Genomic DNA, 13,695 nt, shown 5'->3' with positions numbered 1-13,695 from the left:
ACCACCACTCCATACGTACCAGACGTACTCTACAGTTGTAGGGGGAGGGTGTGTTCTTGTTCTATAAAGCATTTGATTGTAAAATGTTTCTCAACCTCTGTGACATCATGGATGTTCTTTTTAGCCAGAAGAGAGAGACTGTAGAAGGAATCTCGTAGTTACAGCAATTCCGACATGACATGAATGTACCATTATGCAATATTCCAAGATGCTGATATGCAAATCTGATTGGACCAGTGGACACTTCAATATTTGTATTAATCTGCTTCTACATGTTTGTGGCTTTCCAAATAGTGGTGGGAATTTTGATGCATCGTTCACTTTGATTTCATTCGCTTATTCATTCAGTGACCATTTCTTTAGATAGCATATTAAGACAGTAGGTGGTGACATATGTGCTTCTTTTATGTTATGAGTGAATCAATAATTGGCTTAACTGATAAACACTTAAAAGATTAGTTTAAGAACAAAACGACAAGTTCAAAGCTAGAGTATAAGTGCAGTGCAGAAAGTTGTTTTTGATGATGTGGCTTTGCTGGTGGAGAAAGAAAATGCACAAAATAACTGGCCAATTTAATCTGAAACATAAATTATTTAATATTATTTTCTAGTTTGTTTGTTTTATGAACTGTTGTATAAATGCAATGTCATACTCACAACCATGCTGTTGTTCCATATATCGATTATAGCCGCACTGATACACAGAACAACATAACTCTTTCTCATGTGATGTTGCTTAAAGGTGCACTCAGTGTAAATCCAAGATGACATAAGCACACAAATTACTGACAACTAGGGGCATGGAAGCAGCATCACTCAAACCCAATAGTTTACCAATCAATTACCGATGCCATTGTAGAAATTCATTGTTCACCGTCAACCATGATTTTATTTAAAAAATATATTTTCTCCCTAATTTGGTATGCTCAATTCCAAATGCACTTTAGGTCCTTGTGGTGGTGTGGTGACTCAATCCGGGTGGTGGAGGACAAATCTCAGTTGCCTCCGCGTCTGAGACAGTCAATCCACGCATTTTATCATGTGGCTTGTTGAGCGCATTACCGTGGAGACCTAGTGTGTCTGGAGTCTCACGCTATTCTCCGTGGCATCCAGGCACAACTCTCAGTGCACCTCACAGAGATCGAGAACCACATTATAGAGACCATGAGGAGGTTAACCCAATATGACCCTACCCACCCTAGCAACCGGGCCAACTGGTTGCTTAGGAAGCCTGACTGGAGTCACTCAGCAATTTGAACTTGTGACTCCAGGTGTGGTAGTCAGCGTCTTTACTTGCTGAGCTACCCAGGCCCCACCATCAGCCATGATTAATGTAATCCATGAGTAATTGAATCCAATAACACGGAGGTTTGGTTACTGAGATCAAGCGAGTAGTATTCTGCTGGTCAAGTGATCTTAACAATCTTATGGCAGCACCAAATGATGTTATTAAACTGGTTATATTAGGTTACTAATATAACTGAAATCTTAGTCTTACATGAGTGGTCATGATTTTAAACATTACAAAATGATTATTATATTTTTTACTTAAGGAGTAACATTTTTATTAGGAAAAAAATTTATGAGTGCACCTTTACATAATAAGCACTAAAAGGCTGTTATATGTATACCAAATTGCCCCAAACTTAAATACCTTCACTTCTTTAAGAACATGTGGCTGCATACTGCCTGCAATATATGAACATTAACTACAGGCAACAAAGGGTCCATCTGTCCTCTCTACACTGAGAGCAGCTTTGTGACTGCTGTCTGCCTAATTCTTTTCTCATGATGATGCCATCCAGCTTTATAGACCCAAGACAATTCGTCATGTTAATTGTCAAGCGGTGGTGAACCGACCATTTCACCTGTCAGATAATAATACATTTATTGGAAGAAATATGTTTTTATTCCTCATAGAGAATCACTATCACTACTACTACTAAGTGGCTTATGCATGTTAGCAGTGCATCTTTAATATACACTAAATTATTTAACATGGTTCAATTTTGGAGCAGTCAAAAGCTTCCACTCATCGTAGCATTAGAAATAAAAATCAATGCATTCGAGCACCCAGGACTTCTTTACAAAAATGTTTAATAATTTCTTCAAAAATAAATTCTTTCTTTCTCTTTCTTTCTTTCTGTATTTATTTTTTCCATTTATGTTTTAGCATGTTTTACAGGCACAACACATTATGCACAAATATGACAAAAGATGTTTTGACAATAAATATAAGCCAAAAAAAAATGTTTTTAGTTTAATTATATTTCATAAATGATATTTATACCACAGTCTTTGAGACTCATGCATAATTCTTGATTTACGTTTATGCATTAAAATGTTTAAGCAATTCTTTCAAAACCTTGCCCCCAAATTTGTACCAGTATCCTGCTTTTATATCATTGCACATTCAGCTTCATCAACATTACATTCATAATCTGTTTCATTGCACATTATTCTCTTGTGCACGACCAACTGGGATGTTATGGAGTCTCTCCCAGACTCGGTGGTCTATGGTGGCAACGTTGTTACAGCTAAACGTGACGTTGATGGGTCCCAACAGAAAGTTAAAATTGGCAAAATCTAAGATTCACAAAAAGCAATTATGATAGCAGACACAGATTTACTACTATACACCAAGACAAACTCACAAATCTTCTCACTTTTTAGAGTCTCTTTAGGCTGATACTAAATGGGAAACACCAAGATGTGTTTCATTATTTTCCTTAAGTGTTGGGAGATAGAAAGAAATATAGACTACAAAATGTGGACTCCAAGAGAGAGGTATTCAGGCACAGGGGTCTTGACCTTGTGATTCTTAATCTACTATATGTGGTCCAGAGTCCATTTTTGCTTTCTTCTTCTAAGGAATGTACTATCATTCTTATAGTATTATAGGTAACTAAACAAGTCACAATACTAAATGACATGTAGGGATGTGCACAAGTACTTGATTAATCGAGTACTTGTTCAGCTTTAAATATTTAAATAGTAAAAACACTACTCGAATATTGCAATTTGATTTTCCTTTTTTGACTTTGCATGCCGTGGGTAACAATGTCTAATCACCTAAATCTTGCTGTTAGTTCATCCAAAAAGAAAATTCTGCCATTATTTAAAGAGATAAAATGTCTTCAAAAGACTTGTTTATAAATAGTGCTCATTTCAAATATTTCAAACCTGAAAAACGGGTTAAAAAACTTGAACTTTAATTCTAAATTTCAAGTAATCGAATATTCGTTTTTGTATGTGTTAGAGTACTCGATTACAAAATTACTCAATATACCCATCCCTAATGACAAGTGTATGAACTATTAACTATAAGAGTTCTTTACCATTCATAGAATTAGACAATGGTAAACCTCATTCATTTCTTGAAAGGCACAAATGTATTTATAAAGACTTGCTTGTTACAAGCCAGTCTAATGCAAGCAAATAGTATTTGGTGCAAAACAAAGCCTTTGAAAAGTGTGAATACATGATCGGTCCCAGGTCAACACAGCCAAAACAACAAACTTAACTTGAGGGCAGACAACAGTTCAAAAGTCACCTAATTGGTCTTGCCATCCCTGTACTGACATAGCGAATTGCCCATTATAGAATCACAATGCTATAGAAAATCATCCAGAAGTTTCAGGGCAAAAAGCCACGAAAAGCAAACATTTGAATGCACTTACTATATTGTAAATGTGAGCTTTTTAGATCTATCCCAATCTGTCCTCCAATTAGGTTAATCTTTCACATTTTACCATGATTATCATGTTACGTAACTGGATATTCCCATGTTTTAAGTCAAGATGGGTCGGAGCTCCTACAGATAATGTATAAGTTCCAAATGTTTAGGTATTATCACAAATATGGTATGAACTGAAAAGGAACCTTAATTCTTTGACAGGCCTTTGTTCATTATATCTGATGTATTGAAGTGTATAGGGTCATTTCCCTTTCCCAATCAAGAATAAGAGAACAGCAACTGCATCTTGTTTGGGTGGCTGGTGTGATAAAGCTGGTATGGAACTGCTTAGGTGGCAAGAAGAAGGAATTTTACTGGGTGGAGTAAGGAAATGCCATACTGAATTTACCACAACACTTCAGGTTTGCTGTACACTTCAATTTAGACAAAGGAAGCCCTGTGACAGAAGGAAGTGCCACATTTTTTGTAAACATCACATAGCAGAATTTACATTTTAGTTATGGGTCCTTTTTCTTTACCACTTTTCTAGAAAATGAAGCTTTCATTCTAAAGTTTTTACACCCTTTAAAGATAAGTTAACAAAAATAAGATCTAATTTAAAATGTAGCACGTTATATAGCACTGTAATGGCAGGTACTTGAATTTATTTGGGCTGAAGTTCAGTCAGAGCACATCTGTGAAACAAACAGACAGAGAGGCCTATGTAGGGCTGCTAACCACTACAAAGAGCCCTCCATCTGTGAGTTCAACCCACAAGAAACAGAAAGAAGAGGCCCATATTCCGTAAACACACAGACACAGATCTTATTTCTGGAGAATAATGGGTGTGCACCTAGATTTTGTGAGGCCAGGTATATGATGTCATGGTTGAATAATACAGAGACAAACAATGAAAGCTTCACAAAATGACTAAAAAATGTAATGGATTTTGTTCAGTTGATTTTGAGACTCTCTGATTCTCTTTCATGTTCACTCTTGTTCTCTCATACAAACACAAACACACCCTACATTACCTACAGTAGTATAAAGGTTTGGGACTGCATATCAGGGGATGCAGTTTGATCAGGGACCAGTAGATGGCTGGCTCAACACACGAGTAATTTTCAAGGAAAATCAAAGTTCTGTTATAAAATGTATATAGTTACGGTCCTGGATGCTGACTGGTCAACACAGCTTTCTAGCCTTATTCACTTTCACTACCCAAAAGAGACAAAAAATAATGAGACAACGTGTAGGGTTGCACAGTGGGTTGCAGTTTTGCGTTTTATTTTATTTTCATTGTGAAGCTCCTGCTTAATAACAGAGGATTTTAACACAATATAAAAAATTAATAAAAAAAGAGGCATGAGAACTTGTATTTAAGGCCAACTTTGGGTCCTTCGGGGTCTATCTCCAAAACGTTTTCTGTCAGCACTGAGTCTGCTGCTAGTGTCACAGAGCTAACATGCTTCACGTGTCCACTGACAGTGAATTTTCCTTTGGCTCATTAGCTCCATAGAGACTTTTTATTTCTAAAGTCTGCTGCATCTCGTGTGATCTGGCCCCCATCTTAGGACCCCTCCATTGCCTACAAATCATCTTTCTGTCTCTTATAGTCTCTCTCTCTCTCCCTCCATCACACAAACTCACACACACACACACACACACACACACACACACACACACACACACACACACACACACACACACACACACACACACACACACACATATCTTGCATTCCACCTTTCATACAGAGAGATCGTTAATTAAGTTTAAATAAGATTTGATTCACTGACTCCACTTGCACATTATTTTCATTGGAAATTAACATCTATTTATTGCACCAAGAGATTTTCAATGAGACCACATGCAGCAACTCCATGTGACCTAAAAAAAATTCTGAGGGCTTGTAACACTTGTGCCAATTAATAATATGATTATATGATATGATAATATGAACCACACCATGTTAGGGAGAAGTTCTTACAAGAATCATTGTGCTTAGAGCTGATAAGCCATTGGCTTTTTTATTGCAGGTTAGATCCTCAATAAAGAGAAATGTCTCCCTCTTATGGACATTCTGCACTGTTGGAAACAACATTCTGGAGTGCACTGCCTTAACTTTGAATGCAAATATAGGAAAACCTAATGTGTCTCAGCTTTATTTATAACGCATGAGCTAACCAAATCAACAACTAACCACAGCATTTTAAGCAATAAGAGTAAAATAAAACAGCAAGGCTGGGCCAGCGCATCAGCAGCTAGGGTGCCAGTGTTTTTATGTTTCTGTTTAGTGAGGCTTGCTTTCCAGTGAGTGGAAAAGCAGCTGTCCAGGAGAAAGAAAAGCCACAGAAACATGTCACATATGAAAATATCACTCTAAACTCAACTGTAAACTGCTCCCACAACAGACAGCACAAACATTGTTTCTGCTAGGAGACCAAGTTTATTTACTTTATAAAGTTATTTTTACTTAGCTGTCATCAAAATGATGCTATTTATTCAAAACAACTGAGCAACCTGGGCAGTGTTGTTCAAGGGCATGATCAGTTACTATTCCAATAGTTCAGGTGTCACACTTTGGATAAAAATCTACTGTACAAGATTTGTGGTATCTGCTCTGATCCTGTACAATTCAGGGCTGAACAATAAGGATGGCCCGGGGCTAATGTGAGAGAGTTTTTGGACAGAATTGGGCAAGTACATGCGTTCTTTCAAAGATCTGACATTCACTGATCATGTGTAAGTTTTTATGGTTTTCTGTGATGTTTAGAATATTGTTGTTGCAAATCCTGCTGATATGTAAATATGTAACTGTAAAGTTGTCTATATGAACTACTAGCCCAGGGCAACAGAAAAACTCATTGTTGAGCCCTGGTTACCACCATCCTTTGGCACGCTGTAGTATATGTTATATAACATTATATAACAGGTAATCATATTACCTAAAAATACAGGGAATAGAACAGAGAGGACCTAAAACATTGGAATACAGTATATACATGTAGATGGGTGAGAAAATAATTAGATTCTGTAAAAGTTTAACAAAGCAGTTTTGCCTTTGTAACAAATAAATGTCAAGACTTTACACTGTGAATACCTGGAGAAGTAAAGCAACCTCCAAGTGTATTAGTTTCTCAGTCCTCAACCATCAAGCCCCAGAGGGCGTGATATACAAATACATGGGTAAATCCTCCAGTCCGATAGCTCTCACTGAGGTAGACTGCCAAACAGAGCTTAGCCAAGAGGAGTCAACTGGATTAGAAAAGATAAGTCACACTCAGATCTCACAATTTGTACTGTACGTTATGAAAGACAGTCCACTTCCTCTGACATCATAACAACTTCCATAGAGACAATATCAATTTAAATAATGTCTGGGCAAAACCATGTCTTGCAGAGGGTTAGTAAGGTATGATTCATTTTTCCATTGGAAAGCAGGGTGAGAAAGACCAACAGTAATGTGATGCAGACATAGAACAAACTCACATCTCCTTTTTATCTTAGTAAATCTATAAAGCGCACATATGAAAGAAAATGTTATAAATACTTCAAGAAGTGTGTTAATGACTGATAAACATTTTCTGAACATGACATTGGATTTGGGGTGTCTATTTTTTTCATTAATTGTTACCAACGGCCCTTTTCATTGTCAAATATCAAGGCCTACGAAAGGAGGTAGAGTTTCCTCTTTAACCTTTCTTTTGCTTTATTACTGGAGGTCTGGACCCTAAAACCCTGCAAAGCTTCTGTCTATTGCAATAAATGCTGCCAGTTACACTATCCAAATGCATTTTTAAACGTATTAATGTTGTATGTATGTTGACCTAAGATAATCATTTAAAGTTTTCTGGAGCCTATGAATATGAAAAAAAAAGAAGTCTTTAAACTATAGGGAAGTATTTGAACTTCAACTTAATACTGTATCTAAGTATAATATCAAAGTACATTGAAAGAGATAGTCAATATTGTTCTGACTACATAAATCTTCCTAGTTTAAAAAACAAAAACCAAGGTTTTCAACCTGGGGTCCATGGAGAAGTTATGTTTTTATTAAAAACGTTCATGAAATTTGGAGCTACCTGAATAAACACAAACTAATGATCCATTCACCAATATATGATGTAATAATGTTAGTCAATGTTCTTAACATAAATTCTTAATGAGAAAATCTAGCTTTTTATGTTCCCTGGGTTAACTGAGAGGTTGAAAACTCTCAGGTTACTGATATCAAGCTGGTATTGATACAGATTACCCGATTTGATCTATTAATAGTTTAGTAACAGTATAAATTCAATTTTGCTTACATATGAAATAAATTATCTCCCAGCAAATTATGTTAATTATACAGGGGACCTTCTAACTAGGTATATTACAAAAATAATAATTTGACAAATTTGTCACATTTTAGCTTTTAAAGAATGTACAAATCCATGTATTCCATCAATAAATATTATATTATATTGCATGTATTTTGTTACATGTTTGTTGTTTAATGCATAATTTATATTTTAACAAGTATTTACAAAGATTTTTAGAACACGTGCTGTCGGAACAGTCTCTAAGAAAATCGGCATCTCTGTAAAGAGCATCTGTAAATGAGCGAATATTAATGAGAGAATACTAGATTGGCTTCTTTCCCTCATCTGTGCTATTCATGATGACAACAAATTTTTTTTCTTTTTTTTTTTTTTTTATCAAAAACTGACTCTAAAATACAGAAAGTATATTAAGAAAGATATTATGAATAACAAATGTATTGCATGGATCTAGTCTCTGGACACACATTACACAGAACAAGTCAAACCAAACATTAACCCTCAACACAGTGTAAGATACCGCTGCTGAACTTAAGTGAAATCTGAATATTTACCAGTCAGTGGCCAATCACAGACATTGTTTGTAGTTGCATAGCTCAAAATTGGATCTCTTACGAAAGGGATTTACTTGCATTGTAGAGAGTTGTGCATATAGTAAAAGATCGATCTTGAGATTTAAGAATCGAGATTGAGATAATTCAAACGAAGATCCCGATGCATCAGAAAATCGATATTTGTACCCAGACCTAATGATAACAGGGAGAAAGTGAGGGAGAGATTGGCTGAGAAAGACAACAGCCATTTTTTAAGAAACTTATCATCAGTAAATATCTTTCTATTTAAATATATTAATTTAGAAGATGCTTTTATCCAAAGCAACTTGCAAGTAAGGAAAAACCCCTTGTTTGTGCTCCAGAGTGTCTTCCTCACAGAGATGTTACAAGGGCCTACAGACACAGCGCCTATGCACTAAGCTAGTTAATAAATGTTAAACAATACCAGACATTCTTAAAATGTGGTGGGGTGTCTGGGTAGAGCGAGGCTGGGAAGATAAGTGGTGAATCAGTTCCACCGGTCTCAAGTTCCAGAGAGGAGCGGCGGAAGCATTTAAGGAGATGAGACAGCGGCAGATGTGGAGAGTGAGATGCATGGAGCTGTGAGTTTGTGTGTTCAATGTGTCTGCAGGGAAGCAGCACATGGAGTTGTTTAATGTTATGTTTAAGTGAGAATAAATATCTACGTTTTTGTCAAGCCAGTCTCAGCATTCCTCCTTCCCATGCATTCCTTGAATCCTGTTACACCACACAAACCAACCATGCTGACTCTCCTTTGAGGTGATTAGGCAGGGAATAAACTAAGGTTTAACTCTCACTATGACAGTCCAGTTTAATTATGAGCCTGGTCAAACATGCCAGATGACAGGATGCAGATTACCTAAGAGGGTCAAGAAAAACAGAACTGTTACAAAACATATACATTTTAGTCTTGTCATCAGGGAATAAAAATAACCAAATACTGGCTTAGGGGGACAGACAGCATTAAACCCCAACAGACCAGGATGGGAAATGAGAGGATTAATGCTATTTTTACCCACTGAGAGCATTGGAAACCAACTGTCAGGAGTTCATGGGTGTCAGTTTGGTGTCTGAAGATTGAGCCTGTTTGCACATTATTGTATGGGGCATTTATTAATGTGACATCAGGGTGTTACATGGCAGCCAGCCTAAGAAGCCTTTTACACATTCTTGATTTCATAAGCAGCTGTTGGAGAACAGAATAATGGGACTAAACAGAGAGGTCTAACTGCGTTTTCAATGCTGAATTACATTTAAGGGGCATTTTACATGCAGGGCGTGTCCTTATATTCAAAAGCAGCTGGACAGAGAAAAATAAATGGATCTGAACACAGAGGTCTCGATGTGTTTTTCAGAGTAGAACTACTTTAAAGGGACCATTTAGTGTTCAGCTTCCACCTTCTCTATTTCTTCAATGTAAACATGCATTAGACATGTGAATCTTTAAGACATCTTTTCCATTGTGTCGTGTAATTTTGTCAGTAGCACACCATGAGCACAATGCTGCGTCCATTTAAAATACACAACTTCTCAACTTTGAAAATGAAAAAGGTGTCTTCAGCCACCTGGGCTTTGCTCTATTCTGTCTTGCTGTTTTCGAATGCAAGAACATGGCCTTTGTGAATGGTCCATAACATCAACCGTGCACCACTCATAGCGAGAAATGCTAAAAAAAAAAAATACAGAAAAAGCAAAAGCCAAAGATGTTCATCTGATGCAAAACTGCACAGACCAACATAGAAAACAGTGCAGAATTAGAGAAATTAAGAGGTTTGCAACCCGATTTGGGCCCGATGGGACCCAACAAACCAGTTGTGCCAGTCTTAAAAAGATAACATTGGGAGAGATCGGTGTGGCAGGGCGGAGGGCGGGACCGGGTCGTGGTTGAGAGACTTTTTGGTTGAGATTTATATTAAAATATTATTTATACTGTCAAGCCGGCTCTCATCTCCTCCTTTCCAGTAACCCCTTTACACTGGTGCCTAAATCCAGGAAGGAGGAGGGATGCGCCATAGTGGAGTTCTCGCAGCTGCCGTCCAACCCAACGGAGCAGCCGCGGCCATTCGCCGGGGGAAAGAGGAGCCCGGTCGCCTGAGAGCAGAGGTACAGCCGCCGACCGCGAGGGGAGAAGGGGCTCCTGGCCAACTGCCTGGAGCGGGAGGACCGCTGCCAGGGGCGGGGGAGACCCCTTCCATCCACTGTCCGCCAGGGGCCAGAGGACTGAGAAGTGGCCGAGGACCAAGCTACGACGTATCGGAGATAAATGTTTCCCTCCCCTTGTCCCCTCCCTCATCCGGGTAGACGGTGATGACCTGCCAGCAGACGGGGCAGAAGGCACGCCCCTCCTGTGGTTGAATGTCTGCACCATGCTAGGGGAGAACGAGAGGCCTGAGAGAATGAGGGAGGAATGTGGCAGGGCGGAGGGCGGGGCCGGGTCGTAATTACGCACACCCGGCCCCTAATCAGGCTAATCAAGTCTCTGTGAGGGATAAAGGCCGAATTTTACGGACAGCTGTCTGACACCTGTGTGTGTGTTTGTCTTTTTGGTTGAGTTTTACATTCAAATATTATTTATACTGTCAAGCCGGCTCTCGCCTCCTCCTTTCCATTAACCCCATTACAATCGAGTTTGTAATTAAGGAAAGAATAAACAGGCCAACCAAGCTTGTTTCACGCACACGCTCTCATTCACAGACACACGCGAAGGGACAAGTTAGGGGCTATTTACACTACAAAGTTTTCACGCATGTTTACGTCTTTGACAGTTGCTCTGCACATGATTTCAGATTGTTCTTCACCAAGCAAAGTTTCAGCGCTTGATAAACAATAAGCCAACGTTTTATTTCTTCTGCTCTTGTGTTAAAACACTGTGCCTTGTTAAAACTGTGTATGTTTCCTGTTACTATACTGTTATGACTGTTGCCTATGATTCTTACATAGAATATAGCCTATTGCAACAAGAAAATAAATTAAAAGAGAGTGAGTGAATTGGGGTTCAGGCTTAAAATCTAACGGTGCGGATCGGGTTTGATTTAAAATCAGGTTGGGTAGGGTCGAGTCACACGATCTCGGGTATGGGTCAGGTTTGGGCTTTATTTTAAGGCCTGTGCAGACCTCAAACGAGAATGTGTCCAGTGTTAACAGAGCTCAAGTATAAACAAAAGAGTGCTATTAACAGATGTTAAAGTATAGTGTCATTTCAGTGAGACTGGTGAAGAACTGTGATCGTAAATGCTGTCATGCATCCAGGTATGTAATGACTTGGACTATGTCCAGCAATGATGTACAATGTCTGTGTGAGACAGCTGTGGACATCAAAGCTTTTAGAGCACAACTAAGTCATCTGTGTGTGAAAAATGCTACGCTATTAGCACATAGTGGGACATAATTTTATTTTATTTTATATGTTTATGTTTATGGTTAGATTTTAAAGGGATAGTTCACCCAAAAATGTCATTCCAAAATCCTATGACTGACTTTCTTCTATGGAACACAAGAGGAGACATTTTGAAGAATACTGATGTTGCTCGTTCTTTTTCAATGAAAGTGAATGGTAACTGAGGCTGTCGATCCCTAATATTATGCCTTACATCTACATCTGTGTTCCTTGAAATAAAGAAAGTAATCTGTGTTTGGAACAACATGGAAAGTACATGATGCCAGAATTTTCATTTCACTAGCCCTTTAACGAAACAAACAGAAGCAACTACAACTGGTGTAATTACAACAGTTGCTGTTGTTATAATAGTGATCACTTCAGAGAAGAATTGTGTGGGGGCATGACATTGTGTAAAATAAACACAGTGCATGACTCCCTTTCTATTTCCAGGCAGACACATGTACGCATGAATGAATTCCCTCTAGCTAAACTGTTGATTGTGGAACATTTAAAGACGTTAACAAAATTCACAGCCTCCACTTTGTTTAATCCCTCTCTGTCTCGAAGATGTTCCTCCAAACAAAAAGGCAAACAATCAGCTCAAAGGATCAAGGTTAAGGATTCTGGTATGCCATTGTAATTTAGAAAGCTTGTCTTTGAGCAAAGAAAATTAACCCACCAATTTAAAATAAAAGAAAATCTTTAAATCCAGGATTTCAATCAGAATTATTCCCCTGAGAAGTGTTTGTTTTTTTACTGTAGTTACTTGTTTATGTTACTAGGAGAGTAAAGCAGACATATGGCAGTGATTTCAGTGTTAAGCCTAGAGCAATCTTTGATTTTAATGCAAACACTCAGCATCCATGTGCAGTCGAATGCGAGGCTGTCAAAGTATACTCCATATGACTGTATGCATGCTACGACTGCTATTTCTTGGGGAGTTTAGACCCATAAAGAGGTCTTTTTAAATGGTAAATGGTCTGCACTTATATAGCACTTTTTAACCTTAGCTGTTTTCAAAGCATTTTAAACTGTGATTCATACACCCATTCACACAAACATTAACACACCAATGATGGCAGAGCAGCCATGCAAGGCACTAGCCTGCCATTGGGAGCAACTTGGGGTTCAGTGTCTTGCCCAAGGACACTTCGGCATGTGGAGACATTTGGGCCAGGAATCGAACCGCCAACCCTGTGATTAGTGGCCAACCCGCTCTACCACCTGAGACACAGCCACCCAATTTTTAGTCCTTCAGACTCAAGTTATACAAATGCATGTATCTCCTGACCTCCTCACACACGCACTCTTGACTTGCATATAAACTGTTGTTGTTTTTACCTTATTCTCCTGATGTTTACCAGAGATTACATCTACTTCTAGCACTTTTTTGTGACAGCAATGGCTCAAATGTGAGTGTTGCCACCTTGCGGACCCACTAATTAATGAAAATAACTCGAGGCGCATGCACACTCTGAAATTAAGTTTTATAATGTTGTGTGGAGTTTGTTCATTTTCTCCAGACTGCGATTAAAAATATGGCTGTTTTGAAAGGGCTACATGATGTTAGCCAATCACAACAGTGGGCATTTACATTGAAGTCTTAAAGGGCCAGACAGCTAAAACGGAGCGTTTCAGACAGAGGTCCAGAGACAGGGTGGAAAATGATTATATATGACAAAATTATTACTGTTCGGTGCATGTGGACCTCAGGGAAGATAATACAATTATTAAAAAAGTATT

General features: G+C 38.2%; 2 protein-coding genes across 3 annotated transcripts in view; one reads left to right on the top strand and one right to left on the bottom strand.

The window, feature by feature from the left end:
• Positions 1–13,695, bottom strand: part of LOC127633275 (rhotekin-like) — a 98,935-nt gene that overhangs the window by 71,368 nt on the left and 13,872 nt on the right. The window lies entirely within an intron of this gene.
• Positions 1–13,695, top strand: part of LOC127633288 (zinc finger protein 99-like) — a 301,889-nt gene that overhangs the window by 275,919 nt on the left and 12,275 nt on the right. The window lies entirely within an intron of this gene.

Source organism: Xyrauchen texanus, chromosome 3, assembly GCF_025860055.1.
Source record: "Xyrauchen texanus isolate HMW12.3.18 chromosome 3, RBS_HiC_50CHRs, whole genome shotgun sequence".
NCBI lineage: Eukaryota > Metazoa > Chordata > Actinopteri > Cypriniformes > Catostomidae > Xyrauchen > Xyrauchen texanus.
Note: the sequence above shows the minus strand (reverse complement) of the source record. Positions and strands in the feature narration are given on the sequence as shown.